Source organism: Monodon monoceros, unplaced genomic scaffold (assembly GCF_005190385.1).
Source record: "Monodon monoceros isolate NGI ecotype Baffin Bay Population unplaced genomic scaffold, NGI_Narwhal_1 Super_Scaffold_7, whole genome shotgun sequence".
NCBI lineage: Eukaryota > Metazoa > Chordata > Mammalia > Artiodactyla > Monodontidae > Monodon > Monodon monoceros.
The window spans coordinates 86,552,405-86,565,359 of record NW_021703784.1 but is presented as its reverse complement, the minus strand read 5'-3'; positions in this window follow the sequence as shown (position 1 = coordinate 86,565,359).

Here is a 12,955-nt window from a genome sequence, read left to right as displayed (position 1 = left end):
GGGGAGAGAGAGATGGAGAGGGAGAGAGAGAGAGAGAGATTGAGAGAGAGTGTGTGTGTGGAGAGAGAGAGAGATGGTAACAATGGTAACCTAGGAATTTAAGTGCCTAGATCTAGTCATTTCTAATCCCCTTAGTGCTCGGACATTATTACTTGAAATTTAAAGATACCTGAAAAATAGTTGTAGGAAAGAACGAACATTTTCAAATTGAGGAGAGCTGACTTTTACTTTGATTATTTTTAAAACCTTGAATACATCTAAGTCGTCCATGATGGTAGGGCAATATATCTCTGAGAAGTTTTTTATTTGGGAGTAAAATAGATAAGATATATCCATAGTCCATTTCATATATTTATAAATGATTTCCTATACTCTTTATTTCACAGTGCTCATCACATTAAAAATACATGAAAAATTTGATGTTTATTACTTTCAAATAAGTTTCTAAATTTAAAGTAGGCAAAATTTCATGAGGCATGTAAGTGAAAATGTTATTCAAAGTAAAAATCTTATATTGGCCACCATCTTTTTTTAAATTATACTGATATATATTAACAGTGAAAGGAAAAACTATGCTACTTGACTTTTCCTATTATATATCACAAAAGATTCCAAGTTATATGAATTATTTTTCTAATATTTTGTGAAGTATTTGACATCTGGTTTATTTTTCAGTTATTTTAGTTTTTCTATTTACTCAGCACTGATCTTAGTGTTTCAAAAAATTCTGCACATGGTAAAACAAAAATCTGACAACCAAACAACCATATGCGCTCTCTCTCACACACACACTTTATATCTATTTATCTATCTATCTATCTGTCTGTCTGTCTATCTATCTACCTACCTACCTACCTACCTAGGTGTGGTATCTAAATATCATAAGACTACCACATGTACCAGAAGATTGACTTCTGAGACTTCTAAGACATGCACTCAAAGATGCTTGTGAATTTCCATATTCTAAATACTAAACCTAAAATTACCTAGCGTATACAAAATACTTATTTTTATTTGTTCCACTCCAAAACTCAAATCAGTAACATATTGCCTATAACTCAAGGTCTAGATTTACTAGTCTTCTATCAATAACCACTTCACCTGTCATTCAATTCTGCCCCCAAGAATACACTTCACCTTCTATTCAATCCTGCCTCTAAGAACACAGTACATTCTTTTCTTTTCTAAGATTTTTTTTTTGATGGTGGACCAAAAAAAGTGGTGGACCACTTTAAAAATGGTGGACCATTTTTAAAGTCTTTATTGAATTTGTTACAATATCGCTTCTGTTTTATGTTTTGGTTTTTTGGCTGCGAGGCATGTGGGATCTTAGCTCCCCGACCAGGGATCGAACCCACACACCCTGCATTGGAAGGTGAAGTCTTAACCACTGGACCGCTAGGGAAGTGCCTACACACAGTATATTCTTATATCACTCCTGAGGCTGGCCTTTTTGTTACTACCCAAACAAATTTTATTAACCTTCCCTAACAACAACAATAACAACAACAACAATAAGAGTAGCAAATACTTTTACAAGATTTACCACATTCTAGGGAATGAACTTAGCACTTACATAAAGTAATTCATGGAATCCACCTCCATAAGAACTCTCTTGAGGGAAGTTTTTTACTATTATTAGCCCCATTTCACTGATGAGAAAAATAAAGGCACAGAAAAATTGAATAGCTTTCCCAGAGTCACACTTCTAGCCAGTAGACAGGTCAGAAGTCACACCCAGGTAGTCAGGGTCCAGATCTTAAACACTAAGCAGACTACATCTTACTTTAGTCCTTACAGATTCTACTTTATGACATATTTTCCTAAACTCAGTTGATTAATAACACATATATTACTTAAATGTATATTTTTAGTTTATTTTTTCCATTTTTATGGTTAATCTTTATATTATCATCTAATCTATGCTTTGCTGGCACATTCCATATATTTTTCCTAACCTGCAGTTTCTCATTAGGCATAGTAATTCCATTTTGTGGATATAAGAAACTTCTCTGCCTTGACTCTCACTCCTGTATAATTGATCCCACAAAACTGGTTTTAAATACAAGTTGGATAACACTTTTAAATCCTTTGATGTCTTGACATTCCATTTAGAATAAAATCCAACGGATTTAATATGGCCTATATTGTTCTACCCGATCTGGTGTCCACTTACCTTATTAAACTCATCCTGTATCATTCCCATCCTCTCTCTACCTTCCTTTTTCAACTTCCTGTCCAACAATCCACCTTACTACAGTCAAGCCCAAACCAGTGAATCTTTTTTTCTCTTTCTAGAACATTTACACTGTTTATCATTTCTTTCCCGGGGGTTCTCCTCATGGTCTTTGTACTGTGTGCTCCTTTTCATGCTTCAGTTCTGAATGATGTTTTAGAATCCCTCTCTCTAATCCAGTGGTTTTCAATTTGCAGTCCCCAGACCATCAGCGTCAGCATCACTTGGGGACTTGTTAGAAATGTAGTTTCTGATTTAGAAAATCTGGGGTGGGCCCCAGGATTCTGTGAGTTTATAAGCCCTCCAGGTGATTCTGTTGTATATTAAAACTTGTGAACCACTGACTGCACGCTGAGGTAACAAAATCCACTTCTTAGCAGTCACGCTCTATCACATCACCACGTTTAAATTTTTACAAAGCCCTTAAAACTATCAAAATTATGGTATTTATTGTGTTTGTTCTTTGTTCCATTGTCTATTGTCTAAATCTCCTCTCTAGAGCTAGACTTAGATCTCTCACTCCATTAAAGCAAGGTCTTTGCCTTTGCAGGTGCTACGAAAAGCAGGTAGTTCATTTTGAGAAGTGATTCCAGGGAACAGGAGTGAAACACAGATCCAGGGAAAGCCAGTTAAACAGTATATGACTGAGCTGCTTCCTGCTACGAGCCACTGAGGCGCGTCCTGCTGGGAACTCTGAAAAATCATGTCATCTCATGATCCTTAGAACTGTCCATCTAAAAAACAGAGAAGGACAATATTCATGTACCAGCTCCTTTCCCTGCTGGACAAGGACTGTCCCAGGGGATATTAATTCCCTCATACTTCCAGCTCTGTTTATGAGCTAGAAGAGCTGTGCACAATTCAACAAACAAGGAGCCAGGGAAGGAAGTATAAGACGTTGACACTCTAAGGTGACATGCCATCAGGTAACACCAGCATGCAGTTGATGGCCACAGCAATATCTGGAGTAGATCAATGGGCTAAGAGGATGTGAAGCATGTTAAGAGAGATGTCTGCTATACTATGAACCTATGGTATCTACATTGGCTAAAAAATGTCAAACATCTAGTAGATCCTCAACAAATATTTCCTCAATAATAAAATCAATCAATTAAGCAATCTTTAGCTAGTACACATATACACAATTGGGATAAGGCAGAGACAAGACTTAACTCAGTTGTGTTAATTTACTAAACCCAGGGGTCTTCTATCTTATCCATCTGCCTTTCATTTGTAAAATTAATAAATAAAATGAATGAATAATTTAAAAATTAGCTTAATTTTGATGAGAATTTGATCAATCATAAGGGAAATCCATACCTGTTGTTGTCAGGCAACTTACAGTCATCCCAGACATAGTGATGATGCAAAATAAGGTCTTGTGAGAATGCAAATGAGATTTCATACTGAGTACTCTAATATGTTATTATTTAGGTCAGTAGTGCTCAAAATCGAGTGGATAGCAGAATAAACTGGAAGATTTGTTAAAACACAGATTGCTGGACCCCAACCTTAGAGTTTTTGATTCAAGAGGTCTTAGGTGAAGCCCAAGAATTTGAATTTCTAACAAGTCTCAGGTGATGGTGAAGCTTATGGCCTGGGGATGGTACTTTGGGAACTACTGGTCTGAGGAGTCAAGTACAATTACATAATCTAATTCCCACATTTCACCTGAGCTTCAATTTCTGCAAACCACTGTTTGTGCAGAAATCTATAAGTTTCAAGACATAGTTGATTTTTAATAAATATATTTAGAATTGTGTTTTTATGCCAATGTTAGGAACTAATCTAAATATTTTCCCTAATAGAATATGATCTTTGGCTGTTTTCTCAATTCAGTGTCCCATGATTTACTGAAGTCATTTAGAAGTTGATATCTAGTTGGTTTTTGGTTTATTGATTTGTTATTTCACTTAATATTCCTATTACTTATTTGGACTTTTTTTTTTTTTCTCAACAGTTGCATGGCATTTCATGGCTGCATTATTATTGCAAGTTAACCAACTTCCATGTAATCAACTCACAGAATTAGACAATTTCCTCATTCTCTCAATAAACTATAATAAATCTATAGCCTTTTCTTCATATCTGTACTGGGTAGAAACCATGCAAGGCAGGATATGAAGCAAACATCAAACTGTGAGTAGATTAAAATGTAAAGTACGGTTTCCAAGCAGGCATTATAACCGGCTCTCCTTGGCGGATGTAGTGCTAATTCAGAAGTGAAAAGGCAGAACCCTTGGTCACTCTGTTGGAGCTGTTGATATATCACAGGCTAACATGTGGAAACTATGGCCAGAGAATGACAAAGGCAGACACAAGATGCCATTATTTTATATTTTCCAAACTATAAAAGAGACAGAGTCGCCCTTTCCTAGTAAATGTCTTCACACCAACTTTCCAATTTACATGCTTGTATAACCTAGGAACTTGGATCTACATTTAGCATGCTGTATGAACTTGGAAAACTTAAAGTCTCTGGTTTTCCCTTTCTATATTTTAAACATGGGTTAATTCTTACTCCATAGAGTTATCGTACAAGTTAAATGAAAATAAAATCCTTGTAGACTTACTTGATACAGTTTCTGGAATATAGCAGGTGTTCCATAAATGTTAACTCTGAATATAGCAACGGTGAAAATGATGATGGTAAATTTTTGATATCTATATATAGCTACATATTTAGTTACATGTATATGTATTTCACCATTTTTATCTACTTTTATATTGGATGCCCACTAGTCAAGACTACTAGGAACACGCACATAGTAGCACAAAGTTGGGCTTATTGGTCTTTTTTGCGACAAGGGAAAGCCCACACCATTGGGAACTAGAAGGTAACTTGGTGTAAGAGGGTACTAAGAGAAACTCCTTAGATTTGTAATAGGATTTGGGCTTGTGTTAAGTGATGTTAGGGAGGGTTCAAAGAAGCATGGATTTTCTCTGTATTGGATGCTGGCAGAAAGGGAGACATTTCTATTATTGGATATTTTAATTGTTCACTAGGAGAAGAATAGGCTAAAGCTTTAGCTAGAAAAAAAGCAGTAGGCAGTCACTCATATTGGCTGGGTGAGGGAAATGTTTGGAATTTGGGGGGCTTGCTCCATGTTCTTGACTTTGTCTGAGTTCAACCATGATTGTTTGTATGGTTGTTTTTGGTTTGCTCTATTATAATGAGTAAACTTGTATAGTGTTGGTGTCCTGTGAAAGTGGTTATGGTCAACAGAAGATGGAAACTTACTTAGCTGTGAGACTTCCTCTCTCTCTCTTTTCTCTCCAGTACCCTCCCCAAATACACACACTTAAGCATCCATGAGAATATTAGCTCAAATGCATGATAAAGGCCCATTTTACTCATGGTTTTAAGTATCCTTAACTATTTCTAAAAAAAAAAAAAGAGAGGGAGAGAGAAATGGTTGAGGTTATAATATAACCAAGAATAATCCGTTAGATTAACACTGGGGTTTAAAAGGATGGGGAACAAAAAAGACAGGGAGAGGAGCTCTTGACAGATGTTTAAGTTTTATGCATATATGCCCGTATGTTCAAATATACTTTGTTTATTCATCCTATCTCTTCCCACACTGTGTCTAGACAAATTAGGTAAATCTGTCCTTCTCTTCCTGCCATATAATCTTCATACTATAACATCTTGTTCCTTTTATCCCCTTCAAATTTGTCTCCTTTAATTAGTCTACATGGTCTCTGGCACCCCATGAATAACTCTGTCCTTAAGGGTGCCCCAGTTTGACTTGTACAACTCAGGCAGAGCTACCAAGTATCTATCCACACCAAGATAATGATATCTGCTCTTGAGTACCATTTCTATATTTTCCTTGGGGCATTTTACCTCTTCTGTGGGGTTTTTCAGCATGTAATGAAATTGAAGTTAATGGTCAATGCCTCTGATTTATTTATAGAAATATACTCAAATATATAATCCAGAATTTGATTGAATTGTGAAATCATATATTAAAATATATAAGGAGCAGAACTGTTCCAAAAGCCTAGATTTTATTTTTATAACTAGAAAAGCTCTCTTACAATAATAAAACAGTTAAGAGCTGGTCAGGATTGGAAAAGTTAGTGGAACAAATTCTTTTGGACAAGTATATTTCATTTACATTTAGAATAATTTCATTCTTTTCTCATTCAAAGTATTCCTTCTTGCACTTAATACTTAATTTTAGCTAGATAGTTTTATTCAAGGTAAACATAACTAAAAATTCTTTTTTATTTCCCTAAAGGCAATCTAGTTGCCCCAACTATGCAGACATCATAGAATTAAATAAACAGTGACCTTATGGGGAAAAAAATGCTCTACTTAGAAAATATTTCTTTGTTATATAAATGCTCTACCAAGTAGTAATAATGATATCTCTATGCTATCCAAATTATCTTATTCAATGGTGTTGACTGGATAATGTCACCAAATGTAATCTCTACCTCATAGTACTCTTTCCCAAGCAATGCTTCCTACGGGGACGAATGAATGAATGAAAAAAATCTGTTCTTCAAATCAAGAGTCTAAGTGATTTACCAGGATCTGAGAAATTCGACGTTTTCTATGCTAGAAAATGCAAAAATAGGAATGGAGATGCATGTTTGAGTATAGCAAGAAAGCAGGGATTTTTAAAAAAATGTGTTTGTTTTAAATTTTTCTGAAATGTGGTTAGCAGAGTTCCCCTGCTTCATTCCTCACTTCTTAAACAGGACCGCCTCCTGAATCACTGGCCCTATATTGTCTTTGTTAGTACTGAAATATTTTATTAACTTTCCTTAGCTACCTAGAGACTTCTTTTCTGACTCTTAAGGTAAATGTTACACACTATAATATAAAAATGTATTTTCTTGTTAGAAATTCCACTGAAATCAAAGGCAGCTGTTGATTTTACTGCTTGAAATAACTTTTCTTATACATGGAGGTGTCTCATATCCATGTGAAACAATATACATTGTTGCCATCTTTCTTATAGATTCCACTTCCAGCTCTGTATTTATTTTCATACCTCCTCTCTGCCCGATCTTCAATTTCTGCACAATTCTCTGGAAATAAACAGTCTCAACCTGCTCAAATGACTCTAATAAGGTCATTAATCATTTTGAAAATAACTTGCTTATTATTCTCAGGTTGATCCATTTCAGGAACATGCTTGGATATTATGTAAACACTGTATGTTAACTCCTTTTCCAGAGTGATGTCAATTGTTTCACTTCAATGAACAACATAAAAGTCTCCTTTTTTTTTCCTCTAACAATTCAACAAAGTTGTTAAAATCATTTGTCTTCAACTTGGAGACACAGCAAGAAGCATCTGTTTTCGCAAAGCACATCACAATAAATGCCAAAGGAGGGAGAGGATGCCAGCACTTGAGAACCCTGATTCTTTCCTTTATTTCCCAACACCATCCAAACACAAAAATTTACACAATGTTCCTGCCCTATACAAACACATATACACCACTATACAGCTATATAAGAAAAAAATAACTGAGATAATGTACAATTTTATACAAATGAGGAACTTTAAAATTCTATAGATTCCTATTCCAATTGTATGCTAAGATTATGTTGAAAATGAACTGAATGTGTGATTATTTTTCTCTTCACAGTGGGTGGGGTTTGGCAGTAAAATTATAATAGTTACTGAAAATATAACATTATATATTTTCTCTGTATATCCCAAAAATAATATGAATGAAATATTCTGACCTCATTACGCTAATAGTAATAATGTTTCTAGAAAAGGCAAATCTGTAGAGACAGAAAGTAGATTGGTGGCTGGCAGAGGCTGGGGCTGGGCATGGGATTAACTATAAATAGGCATGAAGAATTTAACTGCATGATGAAAATATTCAGGCTTATGGCGACAGTTGCACAATAACTGGTACAAAACGAATTAAATTGTGCACTAAACAAACAAAATACATCTTTTAATGTAGACTGACTACAAATAAATGTAAACATACGTTCTGAAAAATATTTAAACTAGATGGGTATCAAAAAAATGACCCCATTTCATTTCCATTCAAATATGCTTCCTTCTAGTGTCTATAATAGTGGTTTGTACATAGCAAGTGTTTATTAAATATTAATTTTTATTAAATATTTTATTATTAAATATTAATTTTTTAACAAATGAAAGGATGAGAGGTAGCAAGAGAGGGAAGGTGGGGGAGAGAAAAGAGGGAGCGAAGAAGGAGACGGATAAAATGTCAATATTTGCCATTCATCCTTCTAGTCTTTTTTCTACTAGAAATATACTCATTCACTCTCACTCTCAAATGCACATACACAAAACACTTTATGCATATATACTTTTATTTTACAAAATGGAGCATTATATTTTACATTTTAGTTAGCAATTTTTCACTTCAGGTTATGTTATGTCAGTAAGTGTAACTCTTAACGTATCTTTTTAGTACCTGCACAGCATGCCATAATTATATGCTTATTTATTTGCTCATTCCTTTCTTTTTTAATAAAAATATTCTTGTACATATATTCTTGAGTGTGTATTTTGATGAACCAGAATTTTGAAACTAAGATTGATGATTAAGATAAGCATTAATAATAGATCATGATACGCTGGTTTCAAAAGTTTATTTGAAGATAGAATACAGAAGTAACATTTGCCTTACAGCCTTGGTAAGATTAAAATATAGTTGAGTCAAAATCCTCATCACTTGCCTTTAGATTTGTTTTGTCAGTTGTATGGAGGTCTTCTCCATCCCAAGAATATGAGAAAAAGCTCCTCCTACATTTTCAACTAATAATTTTAGAATTTTCTTTACATTTAGAAGTTTAATTCATTATAAAGTTTATATTATTATAAAAATCTAATTTTTTCAAAATATATATATCAAGTTGACTAACATTTAAAATAGTCTCATTTTCTCAACTTACTGAAAACGGTACCTTTATTATTGTGGTAGCTTTTTTTAAAATTAATTTTTATTGGAGTATAGTTGCTTTACAATGTTGTGTCAGTTTCTACTGTACAGCAAAGTGAATCAGCTATATGTATACATATACCCCCTCTTTTTTGGATTTCCTTCCCATTTAGGTCACCACACAGCATTGAGTAGAATTCCCTGAGCTATACAGTAGGTTCTCATTAGTAATCTGTTTTATACATAGTATCAAGAGTGTATATAAGTCAATTCCAATCTCCCAAGTCATCCCCTCCTGCCTCCCCTTGGTGTCCATTCATTTGTTCTCTCTGCCTGTCTCTATTTCTGCTTTGCCAATAAGATCATCTGTACCATTTTTCTAGATTCCACATATATGCGTTAATATACAATATTTATTTTTCTTTTTCTGACTTCACTCTGTATGACAGTCTCTAGATCCATTCACATCTCTACAAATGACCCAATTTCATTCCTTCTTATGGCTGAGTAACATTCCATTGTATATATGTATGTGGTAGTTTTTTACTGTGCTAGTTTAGCTAAATTGAAACTATACTTCCCAGAATCCCCTTCTCTGCAGGATTGCAAGAAAGAACTGGGCAAAAGAAAAAACTGGTCAAGAATTGAAAAGAAGACATAAGATAGGGATGGTTACATTCTGAACATCTTTGTAGCTACAGACAGCAAGATGCAGATGTAGAAATGCCTGTGGGTTTCAAATTGTCCTCATTTCCCTTCTTTATTCTCCTTTTTTCTTGATTTTGTTCCATCAGGATGTAGTTAACACTCTGAAACAGGGATAAATGTATTTTACTATTTTTCAAATGTTCAGCATTCACCAGTTTAAGAACCAAAGTGCAAAAATATGGAGTGGCTCCTGTATTAATCCTAGTGATCCTGCAGTGAGATATTTTCATTCCTATTCCCACTACTTTGGGCTCTGTTCCCCTAGAGTTCTTAATTCTGAAGGAGGAATGTTTCCAGGAGGGGACAAGCATTAAACTAGCAGTTAAGTCCTCTATTTTCCTACTTTGGCCTCCTCAACAAGTGAACCAATAGGAAAAGGAGGTAGTTACTGTCCTGGTTGGTTTATCTGATTGCATCTATCATGGGGAGTTAGGTAGCTAGTAGACAATGGGGGTAAGGAGGATTAGCTGTGGAATATAGGAAATCCTCTGCAGCATCTCAATATTCCCGTGCCCTGTCATAAACGTTATTTAACAGCTCCAGTAATTCAAATGGGGCTGCTAATGGCCCAGAATCTTCAGGAATGAAGGTTTAGGTCACCTCTTCACTCAAGAAAGGAGCCAACTGAAGGAACTTAGAGCAAAGGGAATATTGAGTGGGGAGTGAAAGAACGATGTTATAAATTCCAGCTGTGACCACATGCCTAGGGACAGAAATCAGGACTGTAGTAGATATGAATATTTCTTTCTTAGATTGATATGATTAAATTAGTAAATATATTAAATAATTAAATTTCTCTGCTTTCTTATTTCTTTCTCATTCCCCTGTGATCTAACATAAAATATGTTAATATGGGTTGATTATATATTGCACTATTTAAGTTACAGGAAAAAAAATCAGAGTGTGATTAAACCACAAGTAGAAGGAAGCATGATTTTGCTATTGTCTTTATTTGGAAGTGAACTGTGGTCAAAAGAGTATGCATGGATTACAAATGGACATGGAGTAGGCTGAGCTGACTGGTTGGTGCTGTGCAAAAACCTGACATCTGCTAGCCAATGCAATGCTAGGCCCAGCATCACTGGGTGCTTAGCTAGGAACCCAGAGAAGCAGTATCTACAAAGAGATAACAGGTTTCTATTTATTTCTATAACCAAACCTACTTTGGGGTCTTACTCCACTTGCTGGACACAACTAGCTTCAAGATTTGCTCAAAATTTCTAGATCATTAATCCATGCCAACGCTTCAGGAGACTTAGGGAAGGAAGAATGCCATGTGAACAAAGAGGCAGAGATTGTAGTGATAAGGCTACAAGCCAAGGAATGCCAAGGATTCTCCACAACCTTCAGAAGCCAGGAGAAAAATTGTGAAACAGATCTCTCTCAGACTTCTAGTAGGATCAACCCTACCAAGACTTCAGTATTCTAACCTCCATAACTGTAGGCGAATAAATTTCTGTGGTTCAAAACCAATCAGTTTGTGGTAATTTGGTCCAGTAACCCTGGGAATCTAATACACTAATTCATACCAATTGTGTTATTTACAATCATAAGAGTTTTATTTCCTTTGTTTTTTACAGATATTGGTGGTTGTTAAAAGTTAGAATTAAGTAGAAACTATAGCTTTCCTCCAAGAACCTCATTTTAGAATTAAACCAGATCATATATTCAAACATTTACTTGCAAGCAGTCATCCAGATAATATCTTCTATTTTAAAACTTGATAATGAAATATCTGTTCTATGTATTTTGAATTAAAAGTATACTTTAAACAGAGACAATAATATTCTAAAACCAGAGTTTAGCTCCAGGTGAGGACAAATGATTCATATGTCCCTGAATTCAGTGCTGATTATAATCCTATTTATAGGGTGACATTCTAATGTGCATAAACTATTGGGATATTGTGCACGTAGAGCGTAACTTGCCAGTCCATGCATCTACAGTATCACTCATTTCACCCATGCATTGTCTTTTTTAAATCCACCACTTTAATCAAAAGCACCAGGAATTAATAGTGAGTTTCCAATTAGAGACTTTATAAATGCTAACTAATCACTCTGTGTATTCTGCATTAAGGGATATCATATATAACTAACTCTCTCTAGCATAAAGACAAAGTTAACAGATATGCTAGACTGTTTAGATCAAAAGAATTTAAATTACATATAATAAAATAACTTGTCTTAGAGCCTTGATTATTTTTGTTTTAAGAATACCTCTTATTCAGGAGAAGTGGGCACCGACCCTAGATCGAGACATGAACCATGTAACCCAGGCCAAACAGTCAGAGTGTTTCACTATCAGGTCACAGTGATGACTTAAAGGAAGGATTATGTATAAGTTTCTTATTATTGCTCTAACAGTTATCACACTTAGGGGTTAAAACACCACCAGTTTATTACCTTATTGTTCTGGAGGTCATAAATGGGTTTTACTTGGTTAAAACCAAGGTGTCCTCAGGGCTGCACTGCTTTCTGAAGGCTCTAGAGGAGAACCTGTTTTCTCATCTTCTGAGCCTCTAACAGCTGCCCACCTTCCTTGGCTCCTAGCCTTGCCTATCTTCAAAGTGAGCAATGGAGTCTACTACACACTGCGTTACCCTGACACTGGCTCTTCTGATTCCCACTTCCATGTTGAAGGACTCTGATGATTACAATGGACACATCTCTATAGTCAGGATACTCTCCCTATTTTAAGGTCAGATGCTTAGCTACCTTAATTCCATCTATTACCTTTACTTCTTTACCTTGTAATGTCAGATTCACAGGTTTCAGGAATGAGGATGTGGACATCATCCTGCCTACTACAATGGATAATAGGCTTAAATTAGTTCAATTAGACATTTTGTAGGAATGCTGAGAAAAAGACATTAATCTTTACTTCTGGACAGAAACAGGGAAACATTTAGCCCCAGAATTTGTTGGTATCCATCTGGGTGGCAAAAGAGAAATTAACCTTAGAATCAAGATGATATAATGGAAATTAAAGAATAGAGAAGCATAAATGAACAATTTGTTAAGGTAATATTGCCAAGCCACTGGGTTAAGCTTCATCTGAAATTCATCTTAACTCTAGTGTTTTCAGTTATTTTAAACAGTAATTTGTCCTTTACAAA